The sequence below is a fragment of the Pan paniscus genome, chromosome 6, assembly GCF_029289425.2.
Source record: "Pan paniscus chromosome 6, NHGRI_mPanPan1-v2.0_pri, whole genome shotgun sequence".
Taxonomy (NCBI): domain Eukaryota; kingdom Metazoa; phylum Chordata; class Mammalia; order Primates; family Hominidae; genus Pan; species Pan paniscus.
This window is the reverse complement of record NC_073255.2, coordinates 170460284-170481528: the sequence shown is the minus strand read 5'-3', so window position 1 is coordinate 170481528 and position 21245 is coordinate 170460284. Positions and strand designations below refer to the sequence as shown.

Here is a 21245-nt window from a genome sequence, read left to right as displayed (position 1 = left end):
TTTTCATACTAATGAATCATGATGTTTTTCAGAAAATGTTCAATTCAAAACAAATACAGAATCTGTAGTGCTAAGGATACTATAGGTGTTGTGTTTTTTTTCTCATTTTGTTTTGGTTTTCAATTTTTTGAAGATATAACATCCTTTTCCTTTAGATTTATTCAAGTTTGAATGAAAAGTTCCTGCTTCAGTTCCGAGTTTTTATTTTCTTAGCTATGATGTCTTCCTTGACCTAGACCCTAAAGAACAGAAGGCGCTACACATGCTGTCAATCATTTACATCAAATGCTGGGAGTGAGTAGAAAGGGACGTTTTATTACAGAACACTGAGGTCTTATTTCGACAGAAACTGGGGGATATGTGGTGTATGACTTTTCTTCCTTCTCATATGGGGAGTACTTTGAACATATTCAAAAAAACTTGCACAATCATAATAATCAAATCACCAAGGAAACTCCCTCCTGCTTTCTTTCTTTGAGGACACACAATAAATGCCCATTCCAAAAAAAAAAAAAAAACTGACCAATCTCAGTATGTACTAAGAAAGCTTTATTTATAATCCTAAATGAACAGCTTCTCTCTATTATGGGATAAATAACCTAGAAAATAGGAATGTGTCTCCTGGCTTTACTTCTGCTTTGTATTTCTTCCACTGCAGTTATTGTACAGTTAGTATCCAAACAGTGAATATCCAGCAGGGTAGGTTGCTGATTACATCTTATGATGAGACCACTCCTCCAGATTTGGGCTTCAATACGAAGTCGGCCAGGATTATTAGTGTAAAGTCTTAATATAAGATTCACTTCCTCATTCCAAGGAGTAACTACTATAGTTAGGGACCTTGAAACAGCTACTCCATTAGTTTGAAGTGGCATGAATTAGGGCTTATAATTTAGATCCTTTGTATAATAATATACAGACATAAACACACACCATGTAAACTTCTGGCTTTTTTTATTTAAAAAACCCACCAATTTGAAGATTAAAAATTGACTAAGTATTCTTAAAAGGGCATAATTTTCATTCTAGAAAGGAAATGCACAATCTCAAGTTGCTACCAGTGGGAGGAACAATTGAGCCTAGAGCTCCATTTCACAATTTACACTCTGGCTGCATTTTATCATGAAGCCTTTTTTTTTTTCCTTCTCGGTGCCAGATATACATTCCAGAGCCAATGTTCTCAAGTGAAAACACACAGTATTTAGACTAGCTGTAATTCACTAGTAATGTTGCCACATAATCATTTCACACACAATTGCTAATCATGCCATGTGAGAGAACTCTCCAGACCAGGGAACATACATATGACCGTAAAATTAAATTACCAAACTGAAAAATAGAGGAAAAATGATCAAATAAAAGAATGTATTCCAAGCTGGTTCAGGGTATTAACCAAGTCTGTTTTGAGTGGTTTTGTATATTTATAAAAGGATAAAAACCTAGAAAATAACTAAATCTTAGGAATATAAACTTTCTCTTACTCCTGAAATACTTAGCTAAAATTATTTTCCCCAAAGTAGTGACATAATATTAAATAGGTTCTTATTCAGTCATTTATCATCATAACTTCTAAGAACTATGCTCTTAAAATCATTTACTGAGGTTCATTCCAATAACAGCATCAACAAAAATACTGAATGAAGTGCATTCCTACCGAGCCACCCTCTCCCTCTAAATAACCACTTCAAGCCACTATCAGGCAGCAGTAGGAATAAGGTGTTGGAACTACACCAGCACTTCTGAGAGCACTCTCTTGTGAAAAGCAAAGCATGGCCTTGAACCCAATTCCACTTCTTCTCCTTTTGCTTAAAAGGAACGACACAGAAGGTGGTGACTGAAAGTATTAGTGAGGTTTACATACAGGAAAGCCAAGAGAAACACTCTGATGGGGTACACCATTCCCTCCCTTCTTCAGGAACACAAATGAGCATGAAAGAAATCAAAGTTATAAATAATCTTTACTGGTAAAAAAAAAAAAAAGAAAAAAAAGTAGTAATGCTTCACACATGGTAGGGTCTGGCAGAATATGTTACAGAGCCAGCCTGTGAAATGCTTAGCTATCAAATTCATTCCATTTGGCTGGGCTATGAACCCTATCATATGTATTGAAAACTAGCTGAAACATAACTAAATGCAACGATAAAGAGCAAAGAAAGTGGTGCTGGAAAAGTAATCATGAAGCTTCAGGCATGTTTAATGATTCTGTCAATATCTGGAGAAGAGGAATTCCATAGAACCATAAGTATCCTCAGGGGGATTTTGCAAACATTGGGAAGAAATTATAAAAAAGGGTTTGCAATGCCAGTAATTTTTAAAAGAGGAGGGGGCACTATTATTTTAAAATAATAGCTCAAGAAAATGCTCAACTAAATTTAAAAGCCAAGGTGACTTTTCCCTGTATGAGTGGTATACTGAGGCTTGTAAAACTACCAAAAAAGTCTACTCAAGCTTCAGTGCAATCCACCATTGACAAAATTAATCCCTTTCATCTCTCTTTGTGATATTAAAGGCACTAAATGGGAAAGCACAGGTATTTCAAGAGAAATGGGTAAGAAAAATTAAATATGTCCAATGCTTTCCTTTCATAAATTGTTGCCGACATTGTTTTTCCACAACTTCTGTTTTTAACTGCCCCTCAAACGAAATATTCAGGCAACTGTTTCACAGTCTTTTCAGAAAAGGATAAGAAAGTAAATAAATTTTAAAAATTAATGACGTTTCTGAATCAAATTGCAAATCCTTTATTCGACCTTTTCCAAATAAATATATAAATGTATCTACTCCTCCTCATGTAAGACTAAGGTTCAAAGGCGGCACTAACAAACAGTCTTTTAAGTCAGAATTGTCTTCCTCCCCTTTTATGGCACCCACTATATCATCCTACTATAAAATAAGGACTAAGGAATATATCGTACATTGGGGGATATATGTGTTTAAAGCCAATTCACAATAGTGTCATGAAGACTAAAATATTTGAGAACAATATTATATTGCACATATCTCATGGAAAAAAGATGATGATTCTACAAAGGCAGAAGTCATTTGAGAAATAATATAATGCCATGAAATGTAGGGAAGTGTATGCTCTCCAGAAGACAGTGCCAACAGAGAATGTTTATAAAGGAGACAGTCCTGTAGGCAGCATGTGAGGTTGCTAAAAGTTTTCTTTTCACTTCAGACCAAGACCTATGCTAACAGGGGAATCACAATGTTCACTTCTAAAAATATTTAAGTGCTCCTCTTCGGCAATAGAGGCAACCCTAATCTGTGCAGATCAATTTTCTTTTAAATAAATTAAATTATATTTTAAATGGGCTTGAAAATTTACCTTGGGTAAATGTATTTAATAAAAGTCCTTAAGTTATGCGAGTAATTAGACCTATATTAGCCCATTAAATACATAATGTTTTCTTCTAAATTGGCCCAACTATTTCTAGATTCTTATCTTTTAGAAGCAAAACTAATAGAAGGGCATAGTGACTGGGCTGGACCAACATAACGAAGTGTTCTGAGGAGCTCATCTTGACCTGGCCTGGGAACTATCTGGAATGCAGGGCTGGTCATATTTTATCTCTTCATCTTAGTTTTTTTTTTTAACAGAAAAATCACGTATTTTAACCTAACAGGAGAACTGTTTATGAACCAGACATCTTCCATGATGGCTCTAATTAGGCTGTTTGATAATCCAGAGTCAAACTGGATTATCTGTTTGACTGTGGATTATCAGAGTGGATTATCTACTCTCTGTTTGACTGTGGATAAACTGTTTGACTGGATTATCAGAGTCAAACAGCCTAATGAGAGCCACTATGGAAGAGTCCTTGAGCCTTTGAGCCTCCTCTGGTAAGGGTTTTAAATGGAGGCACACACCTGAGGCATAGAGTTGGAGGTACGAGTTGGGGCTCTAGGGTCCTTCTGTCTAGGATTGATCCTAGCCCCCCATTTACAATAGCCTGGTCTTTGTCAAGCTACTTCATCTCTCCATGCCTCAGGTTCCTTAGCTATAAAACGGGGGTGATACTATTTCCTACCACACAGAGTTGCTAGGAATACTAAATTAGATACTACATGCAAAGTGTTGATAACATAGCTGAGCTCATCACTAGGGCTCAATCATTTTAGCTCTTATTATTATTTATTTGAGTTGATTGTAACCTTTGCAATACATATGCAAATTTCAAATGACCCAGAATGTACCCTTAGATAATTAGTTCCATGTCATATTATCCTAACATGCCCAGACTTCAGAATATTTGAAAACTTTTACTTTCTTGTATATAATCCAAAATAAGAGGATTCAAGATGTATGCTCATTACTATTTCTAGGGACAAGTAGGAAATGACACTAATGTTTGCGAAATTCAGTGTTTGCATGCCGTCAAACATTTAGTGGCAAACTGGATGTGAGCAATGCAAGCAAAATCATTAGGATTGCATCGGTAATTTGACTCCTTATGGCTTTAGTGATGGCTTTCCTGGAGTTGACCGTGAAAATGCATATTGATAATGCTGATCCATTAAGGGCCATGTGTGCTGTTTCAATGTGTTCCAAGTAATTTAATCATGCTTGTTTAGGAAAGGCTTCCAGCTGTCTTAGGAACATTCGAATACCTGGGTTTCATAGGATATGCTAATATATTTAAATTATAGAGGGGTTTCCTGATTGCATTAGAAATGCATCCATCTTCCCCTTCTCTTCTTTGCAGAGGGCATACTACTAACTTTGTCACAACCAAATGTAAACTTCTCCAGGGCTGGTGTTGCTAATTATATTTTGAAGAGCAACTGGTTTCTCTCTTAGTAGTTATTCAACATCCATCAAATAAAATAATATCAGAAATATGCATACCACACATACATATATTTCATCAAACTCCCAAGTAAGTACACATGTGGATAATTCCCAGAAGTGGGTTTGGTGGAAAGCATCTAGAAGACTGAGAAGAAAGTAAAAGGAAAAATAAACAGAAATTTTAGAAATATCAAGGCCATTTGAAAAAGCTTGCACTTTCATTTTCAGAGAAAGCAATAAAAAAAAGAAAATGAGATATAAGTAGTATTTAGAAGAAAAAATATCTAGCCTCTTGTAGGGCAGTAAACTATAAAGTTCACACAAACTACTGGAAAGATTGCAAATGTGTCAGCAGAGGCCTCCTTCCTCTTTTCCAAGCTATGAAAAATACTTCTTGCAGAAGCTCCAAAGCGTATGACAAAATTTCTCTAACATTTACATCTGTAATGGTTTTTCTTCTGGAAAGAAGAAAAAATATAAGGACATGAAATTTTTGACAGCCTTTGTGATGTTCAGTAAGGTGGAAGTATGTTTGCAAACTCCAAACCTGACTGACTTGTTGTAGCACCTTTTCTGACAGGCAACGTTAAACAAATGTCTCACATAGGAGGCTCCTCTGATATGTGTGCTTGGGTTTGGGGAGAGGAGGAGAGGAGAAGCTTCATGTGCTGTCATGGGAAATTAATGGTCTAACTTAAGGAGTTTACAGACTATCATTTTTAATCAAACACAGGCAGCCTGCCAGCTAACATAAAGCAATAAAGATTGCAAAACAAAAGACCTTCTTTATCTGCTTCATCCTCATCTTTACAATGACCTAATTAAAAACTAGTCTTCTTTACATAACTTTACCACAAAATACATTTGGAAGTGCATATTTGTAATTTGTCTATTTGGATATCAAAAGCAACTCCAAGAAGAAACATTGGATGAAAATCTATTTTAGGGGGCAATGGTCCAAAGGTACACAGGAGCACAAAACCTGAACGATGAACTGTGTGTGAATTCCTAACAACCCTGTTCTTGATATCCTGGTTCTGACAGAGAACTATATGACCTTAATTTCCATCAAAAAATCACATTACCAAATAAAAATCACCAAATATTTACTGAGAATCTAGTGTGTGCTAAAAATCATTCAAGTTCTAGTTATGCAAAGCCAATCAAAAAATGGTCCCTAGCATCTTCTTTATGAGGGAGAACAAATACTCAGGAAATAACCTGCTAGGTCCCACAAGGGCACAGAGGAAAAGGAAAGGGACCACTGAGAGAAGAGGAGGAATAAGAGAAGTGATAGAGGGCCAGGCGTGGTGGCTCATGCCTGTAATCCTAGCACTCTGGGAGGTCGAGGCAGGTTGATCACGAGGTCAGGAGATAGAGACCATCCTGGCTAACACAGTGAAAACCCCAACTCTACTAAAAATACAAAAAATTAGCCAGGCGTGGTGGCACACGCCTGTAGTCCCAGCTACTTGGGAGGCTGAGGCAGGAGAATCACTTGAACCCGGGAGGCGGAGGTTGCAGTGAGCCGAGATCATGCCACTGCACTCCAGCCTGGGCGACAGAGCAAGATTCCATCTCAAAGAAAAAAAAAAAAAAAAAAAGGTGGCAGAAGGCTCCCCAGAAAAGATGTTGCTGAGGGATGAGCAGAAATTCACCAGGTGAAGGAGGAGGAAAAGGGCATCGAGTAGAGAGAAAGAAAACACATATAAAGATGCAAAGGGGATACAGCTATGGCTGAGCACTGTGGCTCACAAAACTTTAAACAGTTTGCACCACAGGAAGAATACAGAAAAATGAAGGAAATGATGCTTAAAAGAGAGTTCTACAATCCCATCTTTCTCATGCACTTACTAAATGAAAAGACTCTGAGGGCCTAGGCGTGAAGGGGGCCACCAAATGGAGGTGGCCTGGATCCCTGAATCACCTTGTGGTACATCCCATGGAGTACCTGGGAATGGCTCTCTTCATGCCCAGGCACCAGATCCAACAAAGTGCAGAAAACACAAGATTTAGAATCAGATTCACGGGTTTTAAGTTTTGCCTCTAATACCATATCACTTTAAACAAGAAACTGTCCAAGCCTCAACTATAAAACAGAAATAATATGACTCCTTCAAACTATTTCTTAGGGTTGGTATGAGGACCAAAAAAGACAATGTATTTTCACATATTTTGCAAACTGTATTTAAATGTTAGCTATTAATGCTATTATATACTTTACATATTCAAGTAAACATCATAATCATAGTAATAAAGTTATAACAGATCTAACCATGGGAACCACAGTCATTCAACTACAAAATTTAAATACAATGGGAATAACTGCATCCCAAGATGGCAGGCGTTAAGTGATGGCACTCAACCATCAAACGCAAAGTAGGCATAGCTACCGTAATGGACAGCAAGGGCAGAGCAGCAATCAGAATAGTCTGACTTCTGTAGAGCTCTGGCATTGGCTAATTAATCACAGTATTCCTAAAAGTGAAATTGATAGGAAGCCTACTGCATACCTACTTAATTTATATAAGCAGAAAACTTCTAGGTCAAATGGACAAAAGACTAATTTGAATTATAAAAACAGAGAATCAAAGCCCCTCAATCAATTTTCAGACTTGAGCCAGTTTGCAGACCCAGAACTCCTTGAATGAACAGGAGGCCGGGTCCCCTTGAGGAAGAAGCCTACCGCATTACTGACAATTTATGCAGTGAATCTTTCTCCCATCCTTCCCCAAGGAGACCTCTGGCCTTTTACCACGGTAACTGTACATTGGGGAAAGGAAAATGATCAGTAGAGGAAGTAGTCATCAATACCAGCCATGACCACGTGACCAGTTACAGAAATGAGGACTGTAATTATCATGAGTATTTCCTCCTTCTTTTGTTAAAAACATGTTTGTGTATGTATACACTTGCATTAAGAAAGTTTCTTCATTTTATTTCCTTTTTCCTTCATCATGTGACATAAGATTTATTGACTTCATATCAGCATTTAAGTATTGTTAACTTTATATAGCAGCATTTGGGCTGAGGATTGGTGTGTTTCTGGTTGTACAAAGGATAGTTGTATTATGTTAGGCGTAATTTTGACCTTATTATTGCCTTTATTTTAAGATTATGTATGATCTCAGGAGATGTGTATGGGTTCAAGTTGACAAGGGGTGGACTTGGGATGGTTAATACTGAGTGTCAACTTGACTGGATTGAAAGATACAAAGTACTGATTGTGCGTGTGTCTGTGAGGGTGTTACCAAAGATTAACATTTGAGTCAGTGGGCTGGGAAAGGCAGACCCACCCTTAATTTGGGTGGGCATATTCTAATCAGCTGCTAGTGCGGCTAGAATAAAGCAGGCAGAAAAATGTGAAAAGAGAGACTGACCTAGCCTTCCAGCCTACATCTTCTCCCATGCTAGATACTTCCTGCCCTCAAACGTTGGACTCTAAGCTCTTCAGTTTTGGAACTTGGACTGGCTTTTCTTGCTCCCCAGCCTGCAGGCTATTGTGGGTCCCTCAGCCTATTGTGGGACCTTGTGATCGTGTGAGGTTCTAGAGAACCCTGACTAATACATCAAATAACACCTGTGTTCTCTTTTGAGTCATCTCCACACAATGTGCCAGGTGCTATAATAAAAATATGGCAAAATCACAATAATTTTTTAAAAGCAGACAGCAATCCACTTACATTATGTAAGGGTGAGTAAGAGTAGGCACAGGAAAAAGTTGGAAGAAAAGGGGATACATGCGCTGATTCTTGAAGGATAAAATGTCTTTCAGATAATGAAGGAGGTCAAAGGTCAGTGTTGGTAGATGCATTTTTGGTAGAAAGAAAAAAAATTTGAAAATAGCATGACAGACCTGGAAAAAGGAAGGATTCGTGGCTTTGAAGTGTACAAGGGGGCCTGAGAACAGTGTGCATAAAGTCAGAAAGTCAGGCCTTCTATTCTACAACAAGGAATTCCACTTCAAGGGCTGAGGATAAGAAATCACAAAGAAGGAGGGGAGTGACATGATCACTCTGGAAGAAGTGTAGAAGATGGATTAAAGAAGTTTAGGTTTGGAGTAGCAGAAACCAATTAGGAAACTGAGCGACTAAAGCAATGGCAACAAGCATCAAAAGCAGGGAATGGATAAATTTGAGACATATTTATAAAGCAGGACTGGTAGAAATTAGCAACACTAGACGTGTGGGGTAAGAGGGACAAGGGTCCTCTAAGTACGACTTCAAGATTTTTTGGTCTGGATCCCAAAGGGGATGGAGGGAGATAGGATGAAGATCAGAGGTGAAACTGCCTCTGAAAAAGAAATGGCATGAAAAGAGCTGTGCCTCTACAACAGATAATCTTCTACGTGTAAAAAAGGAAACTGGAAGAAATTTAGCATTAGTGGAATGAGGGACTCCTTTATCATAGATTTTCTCTTATTCTCAAATTACCGCAATACCCTCATTAGGAACACAGCTTCCACAAAGCCAAGGACAGTGTCTGGTATATAGTAAGCACTCAGTGAGTATTTGCTGGAAAAAAAAGGATGAATTAAAAATAACAGAAAAATATGACTATATTGAAGAATTTTGCCCCAAAATTCAGTTTAAATACTGTCAACTCCCACTGAATGTTGAAGTTGCATTTTTAAAATCAACATGTCAATCAAAAACATGTAAAAAAGAAAATATAATGAGTTGAGGCTTATAAAGCAGACAGACCTCCAACGTTCAGAGAAGGATGTTGGTTTCTTTTTAATCTTCAGTGAAATCCTCATATCAATTTTCTTAAAAGCTTCAAAGTAAGAAAGAGCTGTAGATTCACTTAGATGCATTTCTGAGCATTGATGCACCTCTATCGAACCTGTTCAGCATTTCTAATTTCATGCTAAAGAATGAATTTAGTGGCCTATTTTTGTACAATTTTCTTTACTATTCTTATTTCCACTCTTACATTGAGAAGATGTTCTACTATTTTTCACAGATGCAAAAAGCAAAACTAAATAGAATATGCAAAAAAGATATTGATGGATGCCAGCACCTTCAGCACACTGGACAGAGTAAGAGAGCTTCAGGTGGTTGGCAAAGCATTGCAGGTGACAGTGATACTGGCAGCCACCAGGAGAGGCTGCAGATGTACTAAAACTTCAAAAACAAAGTGGCTGGAACAAATGTGACTGTACAGAATATATTCTAATAATCAACTAGCTAAAGTGAAGGCAATGAGTGTGTGTGTTTGTATCTACGTATATGTATGTGTGTGTATGTATATATATATATGTGTGCTCAGGACAGTGTAGAGATTTAAAAAGTATCTTTTAATATTCAAGAATTACAATGAAAGGTACTGTAGACATACTGAAAGAATATTCAATATCCATCCAGTTTGCCTTATACATTTACAACTGCCCCCACCACTTTTACCTTCAATTCATTTGCTCATTTACTCAAAACATTTTTAGTGACTGCCTGTTAGGGACCAGAAGGATGTGATTTACAATCAATAAAAGTAAATTCCCAACTCACTACAACTATGTTAGGGTCTCTCAATTGGGTCCATACCTGCTTATGGCTTCCTGTGATAATTCTGCATCTGGTTGTTGGCTAATCCCTCATGTCAAGCTTCTCTCCTCCCTCCTTGACTGAATTTATTGTCTCCAAAAACTAGCCTATATATTAATGTTGGCTTAAGAACATTGACTTATGCCAGGCATGGAGGCTAAGGCAGGAGGATCGCTTGAGCCCAGGCATTCCGCAGTGTGCTATTATTGCACCTCTGAACAGCCACTGCACTCCAGCCTGGGCAACACAGCAAGATCCTCTCTCTTAAGAAAAAAAAGAGACAGAGAATGTCGATTTTAAGTTGCCAATTATCTTTCCTTAAAAAGGATGGATCTTAATTCTAAGAAAAATCCCTTTTCTTTAATAAAAGTAGCAACTCATGTTAATTGCCAATTATCTTTTCACTGACTGATCAGAAAACCCAAAGTCTAGGAAACATGTCAACTAATTTTTGCTTCGCTAGCTTTTACTACCAAAGCTGTAGGAAACAGTCTACATTCATCGTGGAGAGAATGTGGCTTCCAGCTATGCTGGCTCACTGCTCTGCTGGACACTGCCCCACCGCAAGATCTCTTACTGCCCTGAGAACCTCCTTGGCCCCACAAGATAGGAAATCAAAAGATTTCTTGGAAAGCTGTTTAGAAGAAGTTTAAATTGTGAACAGTTTTTAGGACCACAGGATTCTAAAAGTTGTTTTATTCCAAATTAATGATTAAATATTATATTTTATAATTGCTCATTTCCAGTGGTATACTGACACAATGACTAACATAAAGAAATCAATGTTAGTCTATGGATGACCAACATAGACATCATGTCACACAAATGTCAGGCACCAAAGAGGACATACTATATGATTCCATTTATATGAAGTTAAACCATAGGCAAAACCAATCTATCTGTAGGGATAGAATTCACAATAATGGTTATCTCTCAGGGAAAGGGATTGACTGTCAATATAAGCAAGTCTTCTAGGGTACTGAAAATGATCTATGTCGATGTCTAATATCTTGATTTGGGTCATGGTTACACTTATGTATACACATGTAAAAATTCATATAAATATACAAATATTTAAAAATATGTGTACAGATTTATATATTTGAATGTATATATGTATAGCTCAATAAAAATTTTAAAAGATTTTTAAAATTTAGAGATTCTGAATTTACAGAGTCCAATTAAGTAACATACTTCCATATTCCTTCACTAAAGAGTGATACCCTAGAAACTTGTTAGCATTACTTTTTTTTTCTTCTTGACATTATCGAATACTTTCTCACGTATTTACAATGTGGTATTTTACAGAAATGGACTTTGAAAAATGCTCACCGAGTTTAAAAATAGTAATTGTCAAAATTACTATTCTTTCACAACTAATAAAAACAACATAAAAACATCAAACATTCCAGCAATTATTTCAAGTGCAACTAGAAAGTCAGACCCAGCACTTCCCAGGTTCATAACCACTACTCTTACCAAAAAATGAAATTAAGGTAATTAAAAACTAAAACTTCCTTTATGATGCTTCCATCTTCTTCTCCTTTCTAGCTGGCTGTTCTCACTTATCTTGCTGAATCAAAGAAGTTTCCTTTCTCAGTTAATAAATAATAAAGTCCTGAGAAAATAGCATTGCTTATTTTGGGGCCTATTTTTGTTTAACTACAAAAGGAAAATAAAAAAGATTTCATGACCATGAAATGAAAAATACTTCACAGGCAGTATGACACATTTTTTAAAAACACAGTAGGCAATATTAATGATCAAATGTTCAAATGACAATTATGACCAAAGAAGAGTCTTTGGTATTATATAGCAGACCCAGTAACAAAGAATGCAAAACAGAAACAGAACAAATCGGAAAGAGGGGGTGTGTGTGTCTTTCTGTTTTCTGAGGAGCAAGGGGAATGATAAAATAATTTTCCAAATCATATAAGGAAACAATGCATAGCCAACACTCAAAGGAATATACGTTATTAAAGGGAGAGACTGTATTTTCCCCCTAGGTAGGCCTATGTTATTTTTAACACCAAATTACATTATCAATTCAGATTTCAAAATCAGATGTAAATGGCCCTGTGGCTGGACATAAACATATTTCATCAAATGCTGAATAAGCACATTTTGGGTACTGCAGTCCAAAAGACGAACACATGTTCAGAATACATAAAAAGCAGCATACAAATTATGCAAGCATTTTGTTCTGAATAGTCTTTTCTACTGTCTTTTATATATAAGCTGCTAATAAGGTTAATCGATAATAAAAAAATTGATAAAGAGATGAAAACCTGCATCTAAAATATCAGCTTAAATCTAGGTCAAAATCACAGCAGCAAAGTCATGCTGATTTTAGGTTTATTTGGAAATACAGCATTGGTCCCACATTAGCTTTTACAACAGAAGAAAGTTAGTTTTCTTTTTCCTTTAACAGTCACTGGAAGAGTTAAGTTATACTCGTACGTACCAGTTACTGGACATGAAAAGGAAAAAGAAAAATACAAAAACAAAAGCAGAGAAGAAAAAAAGAAAGAGGACAGAAGGAACTATATGGTAGGGAGGGGTGGCGTTCGTCTAACAACCCCTCCATGAGTCTCCTTGTGTTCCAAAGAAGAAAGTCAATGCTGAAGCGACACAGAAGTCAACTATACTCCTTGACCCTGCCAATGATAATCATCAGCATTAAGCTGAAGTATAAAAAAGTAACTCAAATGAGCAAGATTGGAAGAAACATATCTACCCAGAGCTCTGAAGTTGCACAGTGTATTAGGAAGGCTTACAATCAGAGATTTAAAGAATGTAGACCTGGAAATTCAACAACCAGTTAACTGCATCATAACTTCAACTTCTGGTTAAGCATTTCCATGAAAAATATTATCTCCCAAGAAAAGCTTTCCTATTTCTGCTGCCTTATTCATTTGAAAATTCTCATTGTGCAGAGTAGAATCTCTCTAAACATACAACCAACTAGTTATAATCCATACTTATGAAGCAACAAATAACAAAATAACTATCTCTTTAAGTGATTTCTATATAAAGTGATCTCTTTATATATGTAAATAGATAAAAAATCTTCTGTTTCTCCTCTGTTTTTCACTAACATTTCCCGTTTTCCCTACTGTTTCTCATGAGAAACGGCCTATTCTTTTGTGCTAACTAGACTGGGGTGCCTCACCTCTTTAGAAACTGCTGAAATGTGCATAGATACATGGGTTGAAACCTTGACTGGCTCTCCATTTTATTCAGTAGTATAAAACTGCCCAGTTAGTTGCAATCGGTGTTTAGCCATATGTCATACATTTTGAAAATATAAAAGTAAAAAAAGTTTAGAATGAAATTTTTTAATCTCCAAAAGTTAGGTGGTTTGAAGGTTTATAGCATTTAACATTTATAATATTAATTCAAAAGAAGTTACTCAAATACAGGGTTTGAAATCTATGTATACCAACCACTCAGCACTTCACAGACCTTACAGGTCAGGCAGACTGAAAACTAGCAATATTTTTTCATAATTCTGAGCATAGGGGGGAAAATGGCTGTGTTTCATAACAATGCAACAAGGTGTCTATATTTCCTCCCATGCATGAATAATATATGATCTACAACATTATTTGCTAGGCTGTCTAATCACTAACATCTTTCAAAATGTCTACATAAGCTTTAGCTCATTAAGAACAAACATGCATCTGTATAAAAATATCACATACCTGTGAACACTGAGAATAATATTCTGCTAAATAAGTATCAATGTACACATCAAACTGACATGGGTAGAACAATGTCACTGCATTTTTCAAAGATAAAAATATTAGGGAAAATGTGCTTAATTATAACAGCAAATTATATATGCCTTTGATCTGGAAATATTGGCAATATGTGATATTATAAGTACTATAATTATTAAAACAAAAAGTATAAAATAAAAATGTTAATCACAATTGTCTTTTACTTTGAAATGTCACTTTTGGAAACAGAAATTACTGGTTAATAGCATAATCACCTTTGGAGCCTTTCACTCCTACAGGTTTGGATTTAGTTACTTCCTGTCCTCCTAACTTTAAGCATCTCTTAATCATAGGCGTTTCAAAGCTATTTCACAAACAGGCCATGAAACAGTACCCTGTACTGCTGCAATATGGCGATTTCTACGTGTAACATATACATCTAAGAGTAATTTTTAGAAATTATTCTCTATACATTAGATGATATGACTACAACTACTTGTTCTGACTGTTACTAGTCTTAAGAATGTTACACAGCCAACCATACTGTCTATCACCAAAAGCCCAAGTTGCCAAGAGAGGTTCATCTTCTTAACTGACCTAGATGCCAGGACTTTACTCACTAACCAATAAATATTTCACTTTTTGCTCTACCTAGAAAGACATTAACTGATGTCTGATCTTAATGAGGTGTGAATAATTACTAGTGAAAAATGCTCATAGCCCAGATATTCAATATTCCAGCAGTGTTCAACAGAACCAGCATCAGTAACACTTTGCAATTTGAATGGCATCATCATCCCCATGTCCCCAGCCTCCTGCCTCTGCCATGTCACTACAAGACTGCAAACAACTGTTCTTTGGTTCTCCCATAAGAAACATATTACTTCATGCATGCCAAGTGTTCATTACCCTAAAGAGCCAAATGCCTTTTAAAAGCCAGTTGAAGCAAATAAGCAACAATTCTCCAACATACTATAAAACTCACTTTTTGCATAAACTTTTAAATTTCAAAATGCCAGGCCTTCAGATTCCCTAAATATTATAAAAGCACTACCCAGTCACAGAATCACAAAACTTAACAGGTAGAAAGCAACATCCAAACCAACCAGCTCATTTATTTAATGCTTTTCCTTGCTGTTTTCTCTTTCTGGTTAAGCGTTGTCTCTTAAAGAGTAAATTTCTGGAAAGAAATGAGGTATAGTATTATCTTGCTTGCTTTACTCTTTATCTACCAAGACACTGTCATCAAACACTTAATGAATGTTTTTCCTTCCTTTACAGATAAGGGAAATGAAGGCTCACAGTGATTTGGCAGACATCAAAACTTAGAACGTGTTCATTTCTACCCAGCCCCAACACTTCACTTTTAGTGGTCTAGTTTCTCTCTCTCTCATACAATGCACAAAACTCCTTTCCAGTTGAAATAGGGCTCCAATGCTAAAAGGATGATTAAATACCACTTTAATTAATAGTCTGTTCTGACAGTGAATTTTAATATATATTCTCTAAAGGAGGTAATTAAGGTCAAATGAGGTCACAATGGCAGGGCCCTGATCCCATAGAGCTGATATTCTTGTAAGAGGAAGGGACTCCAGGGAGCTCTGTCCCAGTGCACAGGGAAGAGGCCATGTGAGGACTCGGAAGATTTCCTTGGGCCAGGGTGTACTTGTTCCTGAGTCATGTCCTAGCTAAACCCTGTTTCTAAAGCAGTAATGGGCTGCATTAAGTGCTGCCATCCTTCTTTGACAATTCCACCTGTTTAACTGGGACTCTGTGGTTATGAGGTGCTAAGTGCATCTGTCAAAGGCATGACTTTGTTTCGATTTAGCAATGCTCCTACCAATATACCTTATTGGTCCAGGAATAAAAAAAGGCATTAGAGTATTTTCTGAATGATACTTCTGGTTAGGTGCAAGCATTTAGATTTTCTAAGAAATAACTTGTGTTCTCACCTGTGTTTGCTACATGAAAGAACTGTACTAACAAATCTAAGGCACAATAAATTATCTGTTTTTAGACTTGGAGAGAATAAAGAATAAGAAATGAATGAAAACACAAAGAGAAAAATAAATTCTCACTCCTTCTCCCCACAAATCCCACAAATAACAGCTACAAAGTACTTTCAAATTTCCTGAAAAGACTACATTATATATTAATTGTAACAAAAAGTGTCACTGATTTAAATTGTGGTTGATACTGCAATAAAATGTACTTCATTGCCAAAGGTTTCTTTATATGCAGATCATGGTTAATAATTACCATGATGTAATTATTCAAAAATAATTATTTTTGGAAAGAAACCTAAATGCATGTCAGAACTACACAAAAGAAGAGAAATAATGTCACTCAAATTCCAACATTAACATATCTTCCTTCTGTTCCCCAAAATCAAGGCCCATAACATAAATTCCATTTATAAGAATGAATTCATTCATTTGTCTTAAAGTCTTCTAGAGAGAGCTGAAAGACAGGAAACATGTCAATGGAAGAACAAAAGGCATCAGTTATATCATTTTCAGAGTCTGTATTTTAGGGAAAGTATTTCAGAATCTATCCGGGCATGGCTAGAAACCTTTGTTTTAATATGGTTTTGTTCATTTAGACCCACAGGCAGAAACACTGATTAGATGACCCATTATTGGCTGAGCATAGTGGCTCACACCTGTAATCTCAGCATTTTGGGAGGCCGAGGCGGGCGGATCACCTGTTAGGAGTTCTAGACCAGCCTGGCCAACATGGCGAATCCCTGTCTCTACTAAAACATATTAGCCGGGCATGGTGGCACATGCCTGTAATCCCAGCTATCTGGGAGGCTGAGGCACGAGAATTCCTTAAACCCAGGAGGCAGAGTTTGCAGTGAGCCGAGATTGCACCATTGCACTCCAGCCTGGGCGACAGAGTGAGACTCCGTCTATTTAAAAAACAAAAAACAAAAACAAAAAAAAAACTATCATTAAAAACATTCATTAAAGGTTTAATTACAGACAATGTCTTGGTAGGCTAAGAGTAAAGCAAGGAAGATAATACTAAAGCCCATTTCTTTCCAGAAATTTACTCTCTAAGAGATATGCCTGACTGTAAAGAAAAAACAATAGGGAAAGCATTAAATAAACAAGTAAAGGGATAAGCAGAGTTAATGGGGAATGAACAAATTAGAAGTCAGTATATTTGACGCTAACATCCTGTGAGATTTCCTAGTGATGGAACTGCAGTAGCTATGAGAACAGTATAAAAATAAGTTAGCAAGATTACCAGAATTGAGGACCCGGTATAATAATTTTATGAAAGGAGAGTAAAAACGACTGCTGAGAATATATAAACCAGCATAACGGGAAACTGCTCTGTGGTATTCTTAGCAGGGTGGTTGGAATTGTCAATATAGAAACCCTCTAGGCTGCAAAGAACGCACTGCTAGCTGAATGAAAATTATGAACTGAATGATTTTAATAAATGAAGTGCATAGAACAGTCATGCAAAGTTTCAGGAAGACAGAGTACCAGTGACACCAGACATAGGGAAAAAGTAGCAAAGGAAAGTGAAGGACCTACGCACTTGAAAGGGATTCTCCCTCCACTGAAAACAAATCTGAGTTTGCCAAGAGACCACGTAAGAAAAAAAAATGATACAATGTTTAAATAGGTCCTGACTTTTGATAAAAGTCAACTTGTGATAAGTTCCTCTAGAACTTATTTTATTTTTGAGATGGAGTTTCGCTCTTGTTGCCCAGGCTTGAGTGCAGTGGCGCGATCTCAGCTCACTGCAACCTCTGCCTCCGGGTTCAAGTGATTCTCCTGCCTCAGCCTCCCAAATAGCTGGGATTACAGGCACATGCCACCATGCCTGGTTAATTTTTGTATTTTTAGTAGAGACAGGGTTTCACCATGTCGGCCAGGCTGGTCTCAAACTCCTGACCTCAGGTGATCCACCCACCTCGGCTTCCCAAGGTGTTGGGATTACAGATGTGAGCCACCGTGCCCAGCCAAACTTATTTTTTAATATGAGCTAAGTTATAAATATAGAATAATTATTGTAATCAATTAGAAAAAGAGTTTGGCAAATTGGGACAGAAAAATAATATGAGTCAGTTGATAACAAGTAGAAACACATTCAAGAGCATTAGGAGAGGGAACTGCTGAGTAACAGGAAATGTGATTTCTCAATCATGTCAAACCAGTTTTGAGAGAGGCTGAACCAATTTATATCCTCCCACAAGGTATAGGACATCCCACTGATCCATGTCCTCGCCAATATGTGGTGTTTTCAGGCTTCTTCATTTTTGCAACCCATGCAGCTACCAAGAGAGGAGCTTGCAGGTAAGGATATGATCTTATTTTTTTCTTTCCCCAGGACATGGCATAATCAGAGTCTAGTAACAAGCATTGAGTAAAACTAAAGTGAAGGAGCCTAGTCCTGAACCAAGATTATTTGTCATGTTTTTCATTTGAAATTTGCAATCCTGTACATTTTTCCACCTTTCATTCTTCTGCACTGCCTCTCCCATTAGGCTACACTATCTTTCAAATAACAGAATGCTAACTCATACTCACTTAAACTAGCATAGAATAAAAGCAATGACCATTCTAAAGAACAGAAAACATATCTACACAATTTTATTTACATAGTCTCATAAAAATAAGAGTAACTACATCTGAACAAGAGACCACATCTAACTTGGAGATAGGAAAATATGCATCATAAGTATTCAATAAATATTTGTTGAATATAAAAGAAAAATTTTGAATTATAATAGTACTAATAAAATACACAAGTATGATAATGAACACTGGTTCGTTTCATTACAAAAACTAAACTTCTGAACTTTAGAAGAAATAATAAATCCAACACTCAGGAAATGCTGAAGTGTGAAAACTCAAATAAAAAAAGCAAAAATCCACTAAAAGATCTTAGTCATTTCAAGTTCCACAAGCCAATCAGGAGTTTTTGACAAGGTTGCAATTTGGGCCAAGGGCTAATTTAAACTCCATCATAGTCATCCGTTTATCAAAGAATGAACTTACCTTTCAGACCACATAATATTTTGGGGATTTCCATTAAGAGATACACAGAGAAAGAATGAATGATAAACTATATCAGGCAACAAACTTTTTCCGGTTTTAATCAATAGTAAGTTAAAATTCTGAATGAAAGTAGGAACCAAGTAAGTGAGTAAAACCACTGGGAGTATTACCAAGCCTTGAAACAACTATCTAGCAAAGCAGCATTTATAAAGACTTAACAAGTAGCTGTCAAGAACTGTAATACATTAAGTTCCACCAGAGTCTTCTACAAAAAAATGCATTTTATTAAGTGTAAAATAAGTACTAACATATATATTTACATATGTGTGTATATATATTTCATTCTAACTTCACATTTAAAAAGAAAAAAAACTTAGAGGAAAAAATCTCTTGAAAAGTGGTTACTGACAACACGGTTAATAGCTTCTAAAGGGTTTCTTTTCTACTTGGGAATAAATGTAAGCACAAGAGTTCCAACTTAGCAGTAAATTATGGCATTAAATCTAGGTTAGAAGATGCCTATCATGATTAAGGTATTTTCCAATTTCTAACAATTAGCAACATTAACTAAGTAGAAATCAATTGTAATTGAAGAAGACAGTGAAAACTAAACTAATTACCAAAGTCAAATAAAAATAATCAATGTTATTTAATCTATAAATTCTGTATGTTATAATTTACTTATTATATACATATAGTACTTATCAACTAAACCTACAGAGAAATAGTTTTAATTCTCTTAACCTCTTAATAGTCTTAATTTTCTTAATCCCATGGTTCCTAAATGAATTTACCTGCTAAAAATCTCTGCTAAAACAGACTTCTTAAAGGCAATAAAATTTCTTTAAAAACTTTTTATTGTGTGAAAGTCAAGTTTTTGTTATTTAATTTACATATTTATGTTTTTGTATTTAAAATCAATTGAGGAAACTAATCCACTACGATTTAGCACACTGGTTATCTATATAAGAGATTAGAATGTAATTAGTTCTAATGGTATCAATTTAGTAAGTCTCGGTTAATGAGAAGGTAGGATAATTGTAGTAATAAACTGTTTATGCTTGGAGAAAATATACATAATATTATATCTGGCCAATTCAACAGCATTTGTTTAACTGTTATTCTAAATGCCTCAAATATTATAGAAGTGATGTGAGAAAGGTAAGGTGATATTCTGAAGTACCTAACATTTAGTAAATCCAGGAGTTTCTGCTCTATTATGCGAAAATGCCACAAATATATACTCTGGTTCTTTACAGAGAAAACACACAATTGATATTATATTAGATATCTGGATCCCAAAAGGTGCATTTTAAAAATTGTGGTAAAAAAATACATAACATTAAATTTACCATCAACCTTTTTTAAACGTACCATACAGTAGTGTTAACTATGCGCACATGGTTATGTGACAGATCTCTAGAACTTTTTTATCATAAACTGAAACGTTTTATCTACTCAACAATTGCCCCTTTTTTCCACTCTCATAAAGTACCTTTTTAAAAGTATTTAGGATTTATATTTTTTTCTTTAATGGAGGCACCGTGGATTCTTACTTTCCTATAATCATGTTATCACAGTGAACTGAGCATTAGAATAGATTTCACTCTAGTCATATCATGTTATCATTCAATATATAAAAACATACACTTGATGTATATGTCTTTCATTTTTTATAAATCATATTTCAGAGACCTGCCAATTTTCAAAGGACATCTCAGATACTGGTGTAAATGAGAGGGACAGATTATGGGTTTGCAATTTTTTCCTGTAAAGGGCCAGAAAATAAGTATTTCAGGCTTTGTGGGCCATATGAGTCCTGTTGCAATTAAAAGTCTGCACTTGTAGCACAAAAGCAGCTATGGGCAATACATAAACAAATAAGCATGTCTGTGTGTCAATAAAAATGTATTTACAAATACGTGTGCAGAGTAGATTTCTCCAGTAAGCATAGTTTCCAACTCCTGAGACAGATAAAACAGAGAGAGGGAGGGAGGGAAGGGAAGAGGGCAGGAGAGGGACAGAGGTAGCGAGTGTGAAAAAAAGAAAATCAAATAAAAGTATTTACTCCTGAAAATAAGTAGCTACTCAGTGGGACTGAGATTATCTGCTAAACTGACTAACTTTAGTAGTGAGGCCCTAAAAATGGAATAAGTTTCTTTTATGACTT

At 36.0% G+C, this 21245-nt stretch overlaps 1 protein-coding gene across 1 annotated transcript in view; it reads right to left on the bottom strand.

The window, feature by feature from the left end:
* EXOC4 (exocyst complex component 4) overlaps positions 1-21245 on the bottom strand; it is an 804494-nt gene that overhangs the window by 406564 nt on the left and 376685 nt on the right. The gene's annotated exons all lie outside the window — the stretch shown is intronic.